A 20,094-nucleotide genomic window follows, 5' to 3' on the forward strand; every position below is an offset into this window, starting at 1 on the left:
TGGGAGTATGAATATTGACATCTGCCACTGCAATTTTAAGAAACAGGAGTAAGGGTTTTGGAATTGGAAATTGAAAAGGAGGGTGTCATAGAGGATAAGAAAAGGGAAGGGCTCATCCTAGAGGAGTTGGGAGTATTAGAAATGATAGGATCTCATGTAATAATGGTGTTGGGAATTAGGAAATAGAAAAGAAGCTTAGACATGTGAGTGAATTACCCAGAGTTGGAACTTACCATGAAGTTAAAGATTTTTCTGAGACTGACCAAAATGTTGACTGATACTGTAGGGCTTTATCCAAATAAATTATATTGTCTTTGACAGAACATTTTGTATTTTGGGGATACTTTAATCCTAATGTGGTTAGAAAGATTTTTTTGAAACAAAATTCACTAAATTTCTATAATTGACTTGGTATTCATAATTAACACAATCCTGTGGTTACTCCTGACTGTCCCATTAAGACTTTGGCAAATCATGTAACCTGCCTTTGTGCTTGATTTTCCGTCTGTAAAACCAGGATAACATGTCCCTACTTCAGAGGGATGTTAAAAGATAAAACATAACCTTCCCTCCTCCCTCCATAACATTTTTTGATTAGAGATAAGAGAATATTAAAAAGAACTTTCAGTTCTTGGGAAGAAAGGTACTATGTTCATGAAATCAGTACACATTTTCATTTAGCCTGAAGGTAGGGTTACTTTTTGAAAAGGATTATGGACCTGATGGAAAAATTGTATTTGAGTTTAAATGTTAAAAAGCTGCTTTTCAGAAAAACTTAAAATTTAAACATTCCAACATGCAAAAAATAATATAAATCTCTATTGTGTATATTTTTTAAAACAATTTTAGTATCTGAGCACATTTTGGAAATACATATAAGTAGGTTTGATATCTCTCCATCACAATTGGCTTCCTTGATAGCTTAGTTGGTAAAGAATCTGCCTGCAGTGTAGGAGACCTGGGTTTGATTCCTGGGTCGGGAAGATCCACTGGAGAAGGGATAGGCTACCCACTCCAGTATCCTTGGGCCCTTGTGGCTCAGCTGGTAAAGAACATGGCCTGAAATGTGGGAGACCTGGGTTCGATCCCTGGGTTGGGAAGATCCCCTGGAGAAGAGAAAGACTACCCTCTCCAGTACTCTGAACTGGAGAATTCCATGGACTATAGTCCCGTGTGGTCATGAAGAGTTGGATATGACTGAAAAGCTTTCACTTTCATCAAAATTAGCTAATTTCAGTGGGAAAAAGCCATCATTTGCAGAGTTGAATGAAGGAACTTTCAAATTATATGGAGGGGGAAAGAAACTACTTTCATGGGAGATGGGAGGAGGAGTATTTTTTTCAGGTTATTAAAGATTTAGATTTTTAATTTTTTGCCTGTGTAATCAACTAGGAACTCATAATAGGTGACATGAGCTAGATCTAGGTAGAAGTTTATTGCTGTGGTTTACTGCTGACTTTGATTTGGACAGCTAAAGGTCTGTAAGCTTAGGTTTATCATTTTATAATCATCAACAACTAAAGCAAAAATTTGTTTATATTTTGATTTAACCTGATGTTTAACATTATTATTCTGATACTGTGTCATTTGTTATTTAAAAAATAATAGCCTTAGGTATGTAATTACTAAAACTTGGTTTAGGAATGAGTTTGAAGTTATCTGTGAATCAAAGTCCTAAATGAACATAAATTAGGAGCTTAAAAATATGATGAAAAATGTGTATGCTTTTTCTCTTGAGAGTTATTTTATTTGATCCAAAAAACTTAATCAACTCAGTAAGAGTTAAAAAAATACAACAAGTAACTTTAGTAAGTAGTCTATCAAATTAAGATATTTTTTCAACTCTGTATTATAATTTTTTCAAAAAAGAAGGGGAGAGAAGTAGATGAATGAGTGGACAGGCTGGCCTCTCTTTAATCATATGAGTTTTCCTTTGCAGTTTTTCCTCATCTTGATACTTCTGGAGAGAGCGAACTTAGCTTCTAAGTTTTATCAGTTCAGCTCAGTCATGTCCAACTCTTCGTGACCTCATGGACTGTAGCACACCAGGCTTCCCTGCCCATCACCAGCTCCTGGAGCTTGCTCAAATTCTTGTCTGTCGAGTCGATGATGCCATCCAACCATCTCATCCTCTGTCATCCCCTTCTCCTCCTGCCTTCAGTCTTTCCCAATATCAGGGTCTTTTCTAATGAGTCAGTTCTTTGCATCAGGTGGCCAAAGTATCGGAGTTTCAGCTTCAGCATCAGTCCTTCCAAAGAATATTCAGGACTGATTTCCTTCAGGATTGACTGGTTTGATCTCCTTGCAGTCCAAAGGATTCTGAAGAGTTTTCTCCAACACCACAGTTCAAAAGCATCAATTCTTCAGCGCTCAGCTTTCTTTATGGTCCAATCATATCCATACATGACCTCTGGAAAAACCATAGCTTTGACTCGATGGACCTTTGTTGGCAAAGTATGTCTCTGCTTTTTAATATGCTGCCTAGGTTGGTCATAGCTTTTATTTCAAGGAGCAGTTGTCTTTTAATTTCATGATTGTAGTCACCATCTGCAATGATTTTGGAGCCCAAGAAAATAAAGCCTGTCCCTGTTTTTTGATTCCCGCCCCCCCCATCTCTTCGCCATGATCTTAGTGTTTTGAATGTTGAGTTTTAAGTTATATAGGTCCTGTTGAGTCTGAATCTATACTGTGTACTCGGTCCCAGCATACATCATACAAAAATAGTTTGACTTAAATAATTACTGGCTAATGTCTAGTCATTTTTGCATTTTACACTATTTCAACTAGGTCTTTAGTAGGAAGAAAACTGAGTTGAATCCTTTTAACTGACTTCTGACGTCTGAATGTCCCCACCAAACTTGTATGTTGAATTCCTAACCCCCAGAGACAATGGTATAATGGTGTGGGGCCTTTAGAGGGTGCCTAAATCATGAGGATGGAGGTTCCACAGAGTCCCTTGCACCATGTGAAAAGTCCCTAGCTGTGAACCAGGAAGAAGGCCTTTATCCAACCATGCTGGCATCTCGATCTTGAACTTCTCAGCCTCCAGAGTTGTGAAAAATAAATTTCTGTTAGCTACCTGCCTCCATTCTGTTGTATTTTGTTATTGCAAGCTGATGGACTAAGACACTGACTTTGTTTTGGGGAGGACAAGAAAAAAAACAAAATCAAAAGTCAGCATAGTTTTCAGTTGCTTCTAGTCCCATACAAATATGTTTTTATTTGTTTTAATAGTGTATATATGAATATTATTTATTTTCATCAAATATACTTAATTTCTATACTTATACATGGCTTTTTTAGTAATCATTATTTTAGCATTTATAATAGTTCATCAAGTTGTACCATAAATTTACATAGGTATTTTCTTGTTAGTGAATATTTTGGTACCCAGCTCTTGGCTTATCAATAAAATTGTAATGAGCATCTTTTTTGCATACATTTGTTTTTTTTCTGTTCAATTAATTTCTTAGGATGCATTTACGGGAGTGAAATACTTAATGTCCAAGAACATAAGTGGCCTTTAAAAAAATTCTAATTATGAAGTGTTGCTTCCAAACAATTGTATTTTTTGCCTGTCGTGGATTATTTATAAATGCATTCTCATATTTCTTAGATTTCATTTTTATTCTTTAGTACCTTGTGGGTTTTTTACATAGCTCCCAATATGTAATTAAGTGACAGCTAATGTTTGAATGACTACCAGTATTGTCTTAAAATCATTTGATAGATTTAGTCTTGATAACAGCTACTTGAAATGTTATTGCTATTATTACCTGCAGTTACAAAGGTGAGAAAACTGGGACTTAGGAAAGTTGAATAGCTGGTGAAGACTCCAAGGCCCATGCCCTAAAACAATAGCTTTTAAACTCTTGACTGTAACAGTAACAAATACTTTATACTTTTTAACAAAGTGTGCATACATACATACATGCATTCATACACACACATACAAAACCTTCTATAAAACAACTTGGACTTACTTATGACACAAGCTGATTTCTGTATTCTATAGATTAGAATTATAGAATATTTTATCTATTCTGTGTAAAAATAATGCTGCTTAAGACACTTGTAGTTAAAAGTTCCAGGTTCTGAACTACAGTGCAATTTATGGAATATTGTCCTTTAAAGATGTGTTTTCTTATTGGTACTAAAGATTTACATTTGTGTTCAGCTTATTATTTCATGAAAATAGATAATATGAAAAGGTATAGGATTCTCAGGGCAGTACATTTCAGGGTTGAGTTGTGAGGCATTGTAGGGGAATTGAGGTTTGAATCACTAAAGCTAGGTTATAGATAATAAGTGTTACATCATTGCATCTCAGATTTCTTTAACTGAAGTGCCCCGAATTTATCATTCCTGAATTTAGGAATGTATCCCAAAGCAGCTTGTAAAAAGTATATAATTATTTTGAAATCTGATAAACAATTTCAAAGATATTAAGAATATTGCATTTTAGTCAATAATTGAGTTGTGTTTTAAATATGAAATGAAATGTTTTTAATCATTTATATTAGGAAAAAAGGAAAACTTTTAACTGTGAAGTCTTTGTGTATTTATATCCTATGGCATTATATGCCTCTAACTTGTGTGGCACATTTCTGGGAGGAAGTGTACTATGGTTAGAGGCAGTATTTAGGGTACATTAGGGTGTTCCTCAAGGGCAAGTCATGATTGTGCACTGTAATTACAGCAGCTGCCATTTTCAAACAAAAAGTAAGAACGTAAAAATCCAGCAAAGATTAATAGAAACTTTTTGAAGTACAAAGAGAATGCAATCACATTGTAGGAAACTTGGAACGTAGCAGGAAATTACCCATAGAAGAAGTTTTCTTCTTTGCACTCATGTTAAATGGCTCAGAGGTTAAAGCGTCCGCCTCCAATGCGGGAGATCCGGATTTGATCCCTGGGTTGGGAAGATCCCCTGGAGAAGGAAATGGTAACCCACTCCAGTACTCTTGCCTGGAGAATCCCGTGGACGGAGGAGCCTGGTAGGCTACAGTCCACGGGGTCGCAAAGAGTCAGACACGACTGAGCGACTTCACTTTCACTTTCTTTCACTTTAAAAAGTTTTATAAAGGCAAAAAATATATAGAAAGGATTTTAAGTTTAAGATTTGTTTCTCTAAAAATGTCACATAGATCATATGATTTATATAGATAGTGAGTTACCTGTATCAGAAAGAACAGAATTATGCCGATTGGCACATTATGAAATCTGGAAATCTATATAGAAAAGAAAAGAAACTCAGATTCTAGTCTCAGTTTTGCCATTTAGAGCAAGTCTTTTAGTGTCTGAGCATCTGTGCTTATGAAGTCAGTACTCTTTTCTTACCCACAAATTACTTTTTGCATGAAAATTATATAAAAATGGATTTATGTATGTATGAGTTTTGATTTACCAATGAGGGAAAGAAGTGTTTTTTAGATGATCGAGAAAAAAAAATAGAGGTAAGCAGAGAAGGCAGAAAAAGGGAAGGTTTTAGAAGACTTTAGGAAGAAGAGGAAAGCCTAAGAATTAGAATTGAAGTGTCTGGGCCTGTTTGGGGAACTAAATGGTATCGGTACATATAAAGAGTATAGTAAGTTAAAGATTATTTGTTGTTGTTCAGCTGCTAAGTTGTGTCCAACTCTTTGTGACCCCTGTGGACTGTAGCATGCCTGCTTCTGTCTTTTTTAGATTTGGTTTCCACTTTAGGAAACGGGAAAGAGGTTAGTTTAATGTGAGAAGAGATTTTAAATCTTGAAATGTGTTTTATTCTATAAATCATAGGATTTTATTCTAAGATTTATTCTATGCATCATATGAATTTTATCCTGATACATTGTTCCATTTTGGATAATATTAATAGCTGAAGTGTATTAAGTATTTTGCTGTATGTCAAACATGAATTATCTCATTTGACCTTTCATTCCAAAGCAGATTATGATTAACTCTCAATTCTTTTTTTAAAAACCTTTGGTGCACAGAATTAGACTAATGATTATCTTAATTCATACTGTCATCATTGGTCTATGTATGGACCTCTGTAGTCTATTATTTTTACTTTTTTATTTACTTGACAAGTATTCACTCAGTATAATCCAAGAATCGGGACATTGATGATAACTAAAATCTACCTAACATACTGCTGTTATGTTCCTTTGACCTCTTCCTAGAGGTTACTTTATCCCCTGTTGTGTATTTATCATTTGGTTGCTGTTGTTCAGTCACTAAGTTGTCCATGGGGTCGACTTTGCCATCCCACAGACTGTAGCATGCCAGGCTTCTCTGTATTCACTATATCCAGGAGTTTGCCCACATTCATGTCCATTGAGTCGGCAATGCTATCTATCTCATCTTCTGCCACCTGCTTCTCCTTTTGCCTTTAATCCTTCCCAGAATCAGGGTCTTTTCCAGTGAGTCAGCTCTTCACATCAAGTATTGGCCAAAGTATTGGAGTTTGAGCTTTAGCAACAGTCCTTCCAATGAACATTCAGGGTTGATTTCCTTTACCTCCTGTTAAAAAAAACCTTTATCATATATATGTACACCTAACAGTGTCTCGTTATTTTTGAAATCTATAAAGGGAATATGGGCTTCCCTGGTGGCTCAGTGGTAAAGAATCTGCCTGCCAATGCAGGAGACAGGTTCGGTCCCTGGATTGAGAAGATCTGGAAGGAAATGGCAATGCACTCCAGTTTTCTTGCCTGGAAAATCCCATGGACAGAGGAGCCTGACAGCTACAATCCATACGACTGAACAACAACAACAGAAATATACTTATGTATATATCAACTCCTGAACTGATTTTTTTATGCTCAGTAATGTATTAAGATGTCTCCATTCTTTTTGTTATAGTTTTTAATTCATTTGCCCTGCCATATAATACTCCATTGTGTTACATTACCACAATATAGACAGTCTGTTGTCTAAGAATATTTGAGTTATTTTTAGGTATTTGCTATCACAAGTGTTACCACTGTGAACATTTTTGCAATATTCTAATGCATATATGCTAAAGGTTCTCTTTAATGTATTTAGGGTTAAAATAGTTGGATTTAAGTTATGTTGTAAATTTTCAAGTTTACAAGGTAATACAAAACTGTCCCCATGTAGTTCCAGTTTGTACTCCTACTGGCAGTGTGAGAGAATGGGTATAAAAACTGAATTTTTGTAACAGATGATATTTGCTAACATGTTTTTTGCTTAGTGTGTGGCAGACAGTGTTCTAAATGCTTAAATGATTAATAAATTTTTAAATTCCCACATCCATCCTATTGGGTACTGTTACATCTGTTTTATAGATGAGGAAACTGAGGCATGAGAGGACTAACCTATTAGTAAATGATAGGATTCAAACTTCGTTAGGTCAGGCTTCAGCGGCCAGCCTCCGAACTGTTGTGATATCTTAGCTTTCCAAATGGCTATTTATGGGTTCACCTTCTCTTTTCCTTTTCCTCTGTCCCCGTTGGTTTCTTGACCTTTATTTGCTTTTGATAGTGAGTTTTGGTTATTGTTTCCTTATATTATTTTGTGTTAGCATTGTCCATTGTGTAGTCTTCCTTTAAAAAGCAATTTCTTAAAAAACCGAAGTTTTCTTATTTATAGAATGAGTAAGATAGTTCAGATGATACCTAGCATTTTTGGCTCTAGGATTTTGTAATTTGACATAATCTCCTATATAGTTCATAATTAATTTCAGAATAGTTACTCACATTTTCTTTTTCTTAAATATTAAGATGTGAAACAGCTTAGTATGCTTTATTTCATTGTAAAATTTGATTTAAAGTTTATTTTTAATAGAATATTGTCAGCTTCCCTGGTGGCTCAGACAATAAAGAATCTGCATGCAGTGTAGGAGACCTGGGTTGGGAAGATCTTTTGGAGAAGGGAATGGCTATCTACTCCCGTATTCTTGCCTGGAGAATTCCATGGACAGAGTAGCCTGGGGGGCTATAGTCCATGAGTTGCAGAGTCACACACAACTGAACGACTATCTGTACATCAGTAAGCTATTAAGTAGCTAATGAAATTCTGGCATGGATGTGAATGTATACTGATTTCAACGTAGGTTTTGTGTATACATCTGTTGAGTTGAATGAAATTTTTTCCTTTGGCGTTTGTAGGTATTGTTCTTGAGGGTTTTTTTGTTTTGTTTTGTTTTTTTAAGCCAGTCATCTTTGTAATCTGCTGCCAGTTGCTCGGTAAATGTTTTGTTTTTTGTTTTACCCTTTAGGTACTTAGTTAAGATAAAATATTATTTTAAAATTCTGGTTCTAGTGATAGAAGACAGTTTATTTGGTTAATATTGAATGACAAAGTTCTAGACCCAGTTATATATACTTAATTATCTGTGTATCTTGCCAAAGTAGGATATTATCTCAACCTCAGATCTTGAAATGTTTAGGTACTGTAAAAATAGTACTTAGAGCTGTTTCAATAAAGAAAAGTCTGTTAATTCAAATTCATTATGTGTGTGCTGCACATTTAGTAGTAGTTAATGTTTCAGCGCAGTGAGCCCTATAAGGATCAGTCATACATGTGTGTTGAAGTGGTAGGCTGATAGAAACAGCCAAACAGATGGAGGTCAGGATGTTGCAGCATTTCTTACTAGTCAAATTTAGTCCTTCTTCTGGTTTTTACATTGCTCTTAGCTTTGGCACAATCATTAATATTGATTCTGAGTGAAATAGATTAAAACAAATATTAATTGAGCATTTATTATATGCTGGAGAAAGGAACTAAAAGTTTTTGTTTTCTGGTGTTAAGCCAATAAGCTTTGGCGAGACAGATGAGTAAAATCTAAGTCTTTGCCTTCACAGAGTTCTCAGTCTGATACTGGAAATAGATGATTGGTTCTTTGGTAATGAAGGACTTGATTCCCTGCTATTGGAAAAGATAAGTCCCAGGAGAGTGAGGAAAAACACTGAAAGTAAAAATTACTTCATTTTGGAAAGACATGTTTACATGTTATATATAGTGTAGTTCAGTAATCTGGTGATTAAAGTAGCTACAGTCTTGTCTTTCAGTTCACTTTGAAGTTTTTACAGTAGGATAGATTGTGTGTAAATGTGGCACTGTTAGTCGCTTAGTCGTGTCTGACTCTTTGCGACCCAGTGGACTGTAGCCTGCCAGGCTCCTCTGTCCATGGGATTCTCCAAGCAAGAACACTGGAGTGGGTTGCCAGCCCCTTCTCCAGGAGATGTTCCCCACCCAGGGACTGAACTGAGATCTCCTGTATTGCAGGCAAATGCTTTACCATCTGAGCCTGCAGGGAAGCTGTGAATTTCTCCAGGCAAGAATACTGGAGTGGGTAGCCATACCCTTTTCCAGGGGATCTTCTCAACCCAGGGATCGAACTCAGGTCTCTGGCATTGCAGGCAGATTCTTCACTGTGTAAGAAAGGTAAAAGATTTAAGGACTTCCCTGGTGGTCCAGTGGCTAAGACTCTAAGCTCCCAACACAAGAGCCCTGAGTTCGATTCCTGGTGAGAGAACCAGATCCCAGATGATGCAACTAAGTTCATGTGCTGGAACTAAAGATATAGCATGCTGCAATTTAAAAAGATCCCGCATGCCACGGTGAAGGTAGAAATCCTACATGCTGCAACTAAGACCTGGAGTAGCCAAATAAATAAAAATAAATTTTTATAACGAAGGTAAAAGATTTAGTGTCTTATCAACTTAGAGCTGAGAGTAGATGATTGTGAACTTAGTCTTTTTATGACTTTAGACTATGTGTTATAAATAGGTATATTTATTGATGTTTACTTAAAAGATGTGAAATCTTTTATATATAAATCTAATATATATATCTGATATATATAAATCTAGTATATATAAATAAAATTATATAAATGTTTACTTAAAAAGACTTTTTTCTTTTTAAAAAATCATTTCTTTGATTAGCAAGAGCTTTGAAATGAGTAATTTGTAATATTTTAGTCCACCTGGGTCAAGTTTTAGTGTAGGAACATGAGCTGTGTTATTCAAAGATAGATCAATGGTGCAAACAGCCTAAATTTGATAGGGAGACAAAGGGGGCATTTTACGTGAAGTACGTTGTTGTGGTTCCAGACTCCTCAAGTAACTTGCCATGAGCTTAATGACCTACTGTAATTTTTCTGTTTCTTAATTATTGTATTAAAAACCATAGATTTTATGGGCAGAGAGGTCAAGGTAGAAGCACTGGAGGGTTTACATACACATGCTGTTTTGTCATTGTCTCCCATCAGCCTACATAATCTTGAGAATTTTTCTCTATTGTATACTAAAGAGCTTTCAAAAGTTTGTGGCAGATACTGGTAAAGCAAGCATAAGGTAGTTCTCATATTGCTGTGTTTCCTCAGAAATTTCATGTGTGTATACAGTCTTACTTGGAAATAATTTTAGACCTACGAAAAGATAAGAAAAAAATGTACCAAGAATATTCATATATTCTTCGACTGGCTTTCTAAAATGTTGGTATCTTAAATAGCCAAACAGGAAATTAACATTGATAATAATATTATCTACAGACCTTATTTCAAGTTTCATAAGTTGCTCTACTAATGTCCTTTTTTCTAGTTCAGGATCCAATCCAGCTTGCGTGTTGTATCAGGTATTCACGTTTCTTTGTTTCCTGTAATCTGAAATAGTTCTTCAGTCTTTCCTTCATAATTTTGAAACTATTTTGAAGAATATTGATCAAGTATTTTGTAGAATGTTCTTCAGTTTGCATTTATCTGACGCCCAGTCTTGATTATTGAAGTTGAACACTTTGGGCGACGACACTGTAGAGCGAAGGTGTGTTCTTGCTTCAGGAGGTCGATGATGGTGACACCTCCCGCACTAATGGTGTGAGCTTTGATCATTTGGTTCACGTGATGGCTGCCAGGTTCTCAGTCAGGGCGTCAGTCGGTTGCTTTTTGTTCTGTAGCTTGGCACACATGGACATCTTGACTTAACCAGTGTGGATCCTTGCCGGTGTGCCCTTAGGCTTTCCAAAGGCATTGTCATACCTGTCTGGGGCCTGGACTGGGGACACTGTGCCAGTCCTGAGTGTCCACTGGAAGGGGGTCCCTTAGAGCAGCCCAGCCAGGCAGCATGCTTCATGCATGCCAGGAGGCTGCTGTCTGCAGCCGTGGTACCCCAGGCCCCTCAGGGAAACGAGCACAGTCAGCTTAGCTGACTGCAAACGGGCACTTCCACTTTGTCTTCACAATATGTTCTGTGTTCATTTGGTATTTTCCCTGCCACAGCTTTAGAGTCATTGTATTTTTATTGGAGAATTATATTGAGAAACTGTTACCTGAGTCGTAAGTGTGCTTATGGGCTTGCCACATGGTACAGTGGTAAAGAATCCACCTACCAGTGCAGCAGATGCAAGAGACGCAGGTTTGATCCCTGGGCCAGGAAAGATCCCCTGGAGTAGGAAATAGCAACCCACTCCAGTATTCTTACTTGGAAAATTCCATGGAATGAGGAGCCTGGTGGGCTACAGTCCATGGAGTTGCAAAGAGTTGGACACGACTGAACACATTCGTACACACAGATGTGCTTATTAGCATTGGTATGAAGCTGGTGGTACAGACCCCATTTTACAGATGAGGAAAGCTAAGCTGAAGGTTAAAAGTCTTGTTCATAATGGTCAGATAAAAGTGATGTGTTGGGACATAAACTCAGGCATTTTCAGTCCAGAGTCTAGATTCTTTCCACTTGCTCTCCTGTATCACTGTAGTTCCTTCCTTAAACACTTGTCATTTCCATTATTTCTACTATTTGCCTTTTCTGGCACAAATAGGTACACTCTAGTTCTTAATATTCCAGAAAATTATTAAATAGTATAATATTTCAAAACAGAAAATAGTCTTTACAGTTTGAAAAATATTTTATTATATGCTTACTGTGGTTAAGGCAGTATGGTGGACGTTGGTAGTATTTGTGTATGTGCTTATGTTTTGAGAGGACATCATGCTGAGAATTTTTTGTTTGTTTGTTTACAATGGTATTTTTTTCCCCTCAATAGATAGCTGAGGGGTTGAGGTAGATGAGGGGTTGGGGCTGTTGTGAACTGATTCATTGTCCAAGAATCTAAATGGCTTAGAGATTTATATACTATATATAAATCATGCTAAATAAATATATAGTATTTAGGTTAATATATATTTATATGTGCCTCTTTTTAATATACTGCCACTTAATACTTTTAGTAATATTATGCAACCATTAAACAATATCTGTTGGCTGAGCACACTTAAATAAACACTTTGTTGTTGCTTCTAATTCTTGCATTAATTTTTTGAGTTGATACTGTTTTTCCCATATTCTATGTGAGCAAAGAGAAGTGACTTGCCTAAGATCATAAAATTTAATAAATATCATAAAGTGGTTTTAAATCCAAGTTTTATGCTGCCTACTGTGTAAAGCACTGTTTATGTTATATATGTATTTGCACTTTCAGCGTGTCCCTTGGTTCTCATGTTGAGGGTGTGATGAAAAAGTTTATTCTGTATACCTACATATGGGATTTTGAGTTCATTCTGCCAAGGTTGGAAGCCCAGTTCTGTCACTTATCAGTTTTGTGATCTTGGAGTTTTTTTAAATCATGTCTGTAAGATGAGGGTAATAATTATATCTGCTTTGGAGGGTTATCTTGAGGATTAAATACAACACATGGAAAGCATTGAACCGTGCAAATAGCAAGTACTGAAGTGTTAGCTGCCTGTTAATAATAGTAGGGGTAATAGAAGAAGTAACTAATACATTGTAAAGAAACATCAGAAGTTCCACAGTAGAATAAACACTGGTAATTGACAGATATTATGATGGACTACTTGGGATAATTTTGTGACTATTGGATAATTCATAGAATCAAAGAAATTGGGAATGAGAAAGGGATTTGATTAAATAGCATCTTTATCTCTGATTTTTTTGAAAGAGGGTACTAAGGCCATAATGATAAAGTAACTTGCCCAAACTGTTGAAGTTGCATTGTATCACTCTCAGTGGAAATTTTGACTTTATGGCTGTTAATTCAATGTTCTTTCCACTACAGATTTTTTCCCCTAATCTCTGTTAAGGGAAATAATTTATGTGGGATATCATTCTCTTCTTTATTTTTAGGAGTCCTTGATACCGACTGGTATCAAACAGTAATTCCTAAAAGATAGCCAATTAAGTTGGAAGATAATATATGATTTGCCTCTTTAGAGGGGTTTGATAGCATAGTAATACTTTAACTCAGAATCCCTTCATTAATAGGAACAACGGATAAGTAAAAAAGCATCTCTGAAAGCTTGGTTTAGTTTCTCTTGCTGGGCAGCGGAATGTTGGCATGAAATAGTTTATTTTTAGCTTTAGGGTGAGTTCTTTATTAATTTTTAGAAAAGTAAAAAGCAGATGCAAAGAAGATAATGATCATCTATATTCTTATCCAAAATTAATTGCTAACTTGGTGTATTAAAACGCAGAGACATCATTTGCCAACAAAGGTCCATACAGTCAAGGCTATGGTTTTTCTAGTAGTCATGTTCTATTGGATGTGAGAGTTGAGTGATAAAAAAGGCCAAGCACCTAAGAATTGATGCTTTCAAACTGTAGTCCTGAAGAAGACTCTTGAGAGTCCCTTGGACTGCAAGGAGATCCAGCCAGTCCATCCTAAAGGAGATCAGTCCTGGGTGTTCATTGGCAGGACTGATGCTGAAGCTGAAACTCCAATACTTTGGCCACCTCATGCGAAGAGTTGACTCATTGGAAAAGACCCTGATGCTGGGAAAGATTGAAGGCAGGAGGAGAAGGGGACAACAGAGGATGAGATGGTTGGATGGCATCACCAACTCAATGGACGTGAGATTGGGTAAACTCCGGGAGTTTGTGATGGACAGGGAGGCCTGGCGTGCTGCGATTCATGGGGTCGCAAAGAGTAGGACACGACTGAGCGACTGAACTGAACTGAACCTCTTGAAACTTTAGTTTCCATATCTGTTATATAGGATTAACACCATTTTGCAGGGTTATTGTTGGAATTAAAAATAATAACTTTACTCCAAATAGATTGGGTATATAGTAAAATCTACATAAATTTTGCTGTTAATGTTGTTAGACCTTGGATTGCTTTGTTTCATTTTGGTACTTTGGTTGTTTTTATGATTATAAAAGAAGAGAATAAAGGTAACCTCTAACTCTGCTACTAAAGAATAGCCATGATGACATCCAGCATGTTGTGAATTTTTCTAGAATTTTTTTAAGGTATATTATGCACATTTTATCTGACTATTTCTCTAAAACTGAGTCTTCAGGATTTGGCCTCTTACCATGAGTGAAATATATAGCTCTTGCAGAGTTTTCAGCAAGAGTCACATGACCTGACTTATGTTTTTGTTTTTATTTTTTTGACCACACCGCACATCATGTATGAGATCTTAGTTCTCCAACCAGGGATCAAACCTGCACCCCTTGCCTTAGAAGTGTGGAGTCTTAACCACTGGACTGCTAGGGAAGTCCCTTAAGATTTTTAAAGATCACTTAAATGTTATTGGCTTCTAAATACACTAAAGACACTTTTTTTTTAAGTTACCTTCTTCCTCAAAAAAGTCCATTGATACTTTAAACTGAATTTCCAGTAGATAAACAGAATTTAGACAGCATTGTCATCTTTGTAATATTGAGTTTTGCTTTTAGAAAACATAAAATGTGCTTTTATCTGTTCAGGTCATTTATGCTCTTCCATGAACATGAATTTTAAAGATTTCTTTATATTGATCCTGCACATTTCATTTTAGTACATTTATGTCTTATTGTTGTGGATTAGCTTTTTTTGTAATCTTAACTCACTGGTAAAGAAGAAAGCCAGTTAATTTTGATGTATTTTTTATATCCAACTGCTACACTATGCTTTCTGTTTTTTTTTTAATAGACCTTATTTTTTAGAGAAGTTTGAGGTTCACAGCAAAACTGAGGGGGAGGCACAGATTTGCCACACACTCCCTGCCCAAACAGGTACCTAACTGCTGAGTTGTCAACATCCCCCACTAGAATGGAACATTTGTTACAATTTATGAACCTACGCATCAATCATCATTATCACCCAGAGTCCATAGTTAACATTTAGGGTTTATCCTTGGTGTTGTAGCATAGTAATCACAGTTGTTTTAAATTCTTGGTTTGGTAATTCCAACATCTCTACCATGTCTGAGTCTGGTTCTGATCTTTTGTTTCTTTAGATTGTGTTTGTTACCTTTTATTATGATATGCCTTATAATTTTTTCTTGATAGCCAGACATGATGTATTGGCTGAAAAGAACTGCTATAAATAGGCCTTTAGTAATGTAGTAAAGTGTGTGTGTATGTGTGTGTGTAGGGGATGGGTGGGAAAGTGTTTTATAGCTCTGTTACTGTGTGTGTGTGTGTGTGAGCGCATGTGCACCCGTGCACTCAGTTGTGTCTGACTCTTTGTGACCACATGGACTGTAGCCTGCCAGGCTCCTCTGTCCATAGGATTTTCCAGGCAAGAGCACTGGAGCAGGTTGCCATTTCCTTCTCCAGGGGACCTTCCCCACCCAGGGATCGAACCCGCGTCTTCTGCGTCTCCTGCATTGTCAGGCAGGTTCTTTGCCAGTTGAGCCACAGGGGAAGCCCCCCAGTTCTGTTATTAAGTTTCAGTCTTTTTTTGCTCCAGCTTTACTGAATTATAACTGTGACAAAAATTCTTTATACTTAAGATGTACATCTTAGTGTTTTGACATCTGTATACATTATAAAATAATCACAGCAGTCAGTGTAATTAACATATCTATCACAGCATATAGGTACCTTTTTTCTTTTTTCTGTTAAGAACATTTAAGATGTACAGTTAGCAAACTTCAAGTGTATAATTAAGTATTGTTAATTATAATCACATTGCTGAACATTTGGTCTCCAGAACTTAGCTTTTTGTGATCCTATGTCTCTGGATTGTGAACTTCTTAAATGCTGTTTGTCCCTCACCCCTCTTAAGGAGGACAAGATGGCTGAATTGGGCTGAGGTTGGATATTTATTTACCTTCCCTTAGGTCATTTAGGTTCTGATACAACTTTAGGTGGTTATTGTTGTTTCAGTCAACAAGTTGTGTCTGACTCTTGTGACCCGATGGACTGTCACCCACCAGGCTCCTCTGTCCATGGGATTTCCCAGGCAAGAATACTGGAGTGGGTTGCCATTTCCTTCTCCAGGAGATTCTCCTGACCCAGGGATTGAACCTATGTCTCCTGCATTGGCAGGTGGATTCTTTACTTCTGAGCCACCAGGAAAACCCATTTAGGAGGTTAAACTCTGGTTAAATAATTTCTCCTGAAGTCAAGCTTTGTTAAGAAGAACAGTGTGCTCCAGTATGTTTCAAAATGCTTTCTTTCCCTCTTCTGGAAATATGAGGGAATTTTCCCTGATATTCACTGTGAGGACTTGTTAGAGTGCCAAGAGGGAAAACTAACAAAAGTGGGTGGAGGGGCATTTTGATGACTGAATTTTTAATCTCAGAATTGTTCACTCAGTCTCCAGCAGCTCATCAGTACCCCAGGTTCCCTACCCCAGCACTGTTTCCCAAAGAGCTCTCTGCTCTCAGGTTTCTGATCTGATAAACTGTCCTTCTCCATAATCTCTGCCTCTTCAAGTTTGGGGGCAGTAGTTTGCCCTGTGACCTCACTATTATTACTGATCCCAAGAAGTGTTGATTTTTCAGTTTGTTAAGCTTTTTACTTGTTAGCGTAGATTGGTGGCTTCCAAGCTTATTATGGGCTGGATTGGAAACAGATTGTCCTTATTTTTCTAATAAAAATTTTGTTTTAAAAGCGATCATATAATTTTAAATAAGGATAATTTTAAAATCTGTACTTCATTTCTCTTTTCTTCCCTCACTCCTCTTTAATCATATTACTGTAATGTTAATTTTTTAACTTCCTCAGAAATGTTGTCCTATAGCTGGCTGTAATAGAAGTGCCTCAGATATTTTCACTTATAGGTGTGTAGTAATTATGGAGCTTTTAATAGCCTTTACAATGTTAGGTAAGGATTTTTCTGTATTACTTTGTCGACAAAGGTCCATCTAGTCAAAGCTTTGGTTTTTCTAGTAGTCGTGTATGGACGTGAGAGTTGAACTATAAAGAAAGCTGAGTGCCGAAGAATTGATGCTTTTAAACTGTGGTGTTGGAGAAGACTCTTGAGAGTCCCTTGGACTACAAAGGGATCCAACCAGTCCATCCTAAAGGAGATCAGTCCTGGGTGTTCATTGGAAGGACTGATGCTGAGGCTGAAACTCCCAATACTTTGGCCACCTGATGCGAAGAACTGACTCACTGGATGCTGGGAAAGACCCTGATGCTGGGAAAGATTGAGGGCAGGAGGAGAAGAGGACAACAGAGGATGAGATGGATGGATGGCATCACTGACTCAATGGAAATGAGTTTGGGCAAGCTCCAGGAGTTGGCGATGAACAGGGAGGCCTGGAGTGCTGCAGTCCATGGGGTCGCAAAGAGTCAGACAAGACTGAGTAACTGACCTGAACTGATTTCTGTATTTCTTTAGCAATATATATTCTTTCAAGAATATTTTCAAGAGTTAATGTTGAATTTTTTTTAGCATCATTTAAGGTAGTAAAGTCTTTCTGAAACAGTGTGTCTTCATTCCCAGGTTAGTTCCTTTTTCAGCGTTTGAATCTGGGGCTACAAGCTATGTAAAATAGTGTTTCCCTACTTTATTGCGTTTATATTTAAAACTCTGCTCACGTTTCTATGTGTTTTTATTTATAGTACACATTATTATGTTGCTGTCTGTATTGTCTATTGTGCTCTTTAATAATGCATTTTAGGTGGTGAACTCCTTGAAGAAAGTGGTGTCTTTTACAGAAAGTAGTCTTCAATAAGAAAAAGCACTATCCCTTCCTTCATATTTCCTCTTCTTTCTAATTTACCTCCATTCATCCTTAAGCTCTTAGATCCAGACTGCACTTATTTCCTGGGAAGACAAATCACTCTAAGATCCTCGGTAGTCTTCCCTGAATGACACGTAGTTGAAACAAGTTTTAATTTATATCTTTTGGGTTTTGCTTGGATTGTAAGAATGTACTTGCTTGCAACTCTCAATGTTGTTAGAGTTGGTTTTGGAGGCTCTTAGGCTTACCTGTCCCAAGTTAAAATTACTTGACCACAAGGGTGCAGGGGAATGACTGCTTCTGGAGGAAGGGGCTCAGAGGAGAAAGGTAGAGGAAGCTAGAGAACGAAATTTTCCCATTTTAATCTTGCTTAGTACTAAAAGTTGTATAAAACAAATATTGTCTTCACAGAGGCTTATCAGCGTGGCAGATTTAAAAATAAGATGGGATTGTATGTTTTTCTGTTCCTTGACTCAACAATTACATACGTACTGATCACTAATTGTATCTCTAATTACATTCTACTCAGTACAGTAGTAAATGAGGAAAACAACATCCCTGCTCACATGGAACGTAAGTTCTATTAATAGGAGACAGACAATAAATACCTAAAGAAATAAGTAAATAAGATAATTTCAGATAGTCATAAGCGTTATGAGGAAAATAATACCAAGAAAAGAAATAGAGTGGAGGGAAGCTGGATGTTGGAACTAGTTTAGATTGGGTGAGTCTAATTTGAGGAGGATTCATGTTATCTAACAATTAAGGAGGAAACCAATAGAATATCTCAGGGGAGTCTCCAAGTAAGTGCAGGGGATCTGGGGTAGAGGGAAACCATTTAAAGAGTGGAAAGAATGCTGTTGTGGTTGGAGATAGTAAGTGAGCTAGGAGAGGTAGTCAGAGAAGTGCTGTTTTGTGTCTTTTATAAGTCATTGTAATGAGCTGTTAAAAGATTTTAGATTGCCAAGCTATTTTAAATCAGTTGTTTAGTTACGTATATTGAATTCTTGAGTTAGTGCTTTCTTTTGGAACTTAATTTTTAAGATTATCTAAAGCCAAATACAAGAGTAACCTGGCTATATTGCCTGAAATGATAGGCAATAAAGTATTCTGAATAGAATTTATGTGACAGATTTTAGTCAATGTATTCAAATTGAAGATTAGTTTTATAGTTTATTAATATTCTGAGTAAGTAATTATTCCCCAATACAGCTACAAATCAGAACTCCTTCAGAAAAGTTTAAAATACAGCATTCCTAAGCCTCATCATTTCGGAATCAAGGCAGTAGACCAGTAGACTTTGGGAGTCTGTTTTTTTTTAAAGTTCTCCATATAATACTTAGAGAATGAACATGAGTTTTGGAACCTCTGAACCAGTGGATTTTTTTTTAATAGCAACTTTATGGATATATCATCCATATAGCATACAATTCACTGATTTAAAGTGTAAAATTTAGTGGGTTTTGGTATATTTGCAGAGCTGTACAGTCATCATGGCAATTAATTGTAGAACATTCCCAGCACACCAAAGGAAATCCCGTCCCTATCTGCCATCTCACCCTTTCCCCTCAACCCTCTCCCCAGCTCTAGACAACCACCATTCATACTTTGTGGATTTGCCTGTTTGGATATTTCATATAAATGGAATCATATAATACATACATAATACTTCTATGACTAGCTTCTTCATTAGCATAATGGATTTTTTGTTTGATTCTTTTTAGATGAAAATTTTTATTATACAATGTTTTTTTTCAAAAGAGATAAAGTACGATTATCAGAAAAAAGCAACTGAAAAAACTGCTAAAATTGGTATTTAATATCTCAAGATTTCTAAAATTAGTTAAGTAAATTATAGCAAAATACCATGTAACAACAGTTGCTAAGTCCTGTCCGACCTCTTCAACCTCGTGGACTGAATGAAGCATGCCAGGCTTCCCTGTCCTTCACTATCTTCCAGAGTTTGCTCAGACTCATATCCATTGACTCGGTGATGTTATCCAACCATCTCATCCTCTGTCGCCCCCTTTTCCTCCTGCCCTCAGTCTTTCCTAGCATCAGGATCCTTTCCAGTGAGTCGGCTCTTTGCATCAGGTGGCCAAAGTATTGGAGCTTCGTTTTAGCATCAGTCCTTACAGTATATATTCGGTATTGATTGCCTTTAGGATTGACTGGTTTGATTTTCTTGCTGTCCAAGGGATGCTCAAGAGTTTTCTCCAGCA

At 36.7% G+C, this 20,094-nt stretch overlaps 1 protein-coding gene and 1 non-coding gene across 2 annotated transcripts in view; one reads left to right on the plus strand and one right to left on the minus strand.

Annotated features, from left to right (window-relative positions):
• SPRED1 (sprouty related EVH1 domain containing 1) overlaps positions 1-20,094 on the plus strand; it is a 111,264-nt gene that overhangs the window by 9,232 nt on the left and 81,938 nt on the right. The gene's annotated exons all lie outside the window — the stretch shown is intronic.
• LOC122444450 lies at positions 11,033-11,163 on the minus strand. The gene has a single exon (XR_006270282.1). It is a non-coding gene; the product is annotated as a small nucleolar RNA SNORA70 (small nucleolar RNA).

Source organism: Cervus canadensis, chromosome 6, assembly GCF_019320065.1.
Source record: "Cervus canadensis isolate Bull #8, Minnesota chromosome 6, ASM1932006v1, whole genome shotgun sequence".
NCBI lineage: Eukaryota > Metazoa > Chordata > Mammalia > Artiodactyla > Cervidae > Cervus > Cervus canadensis.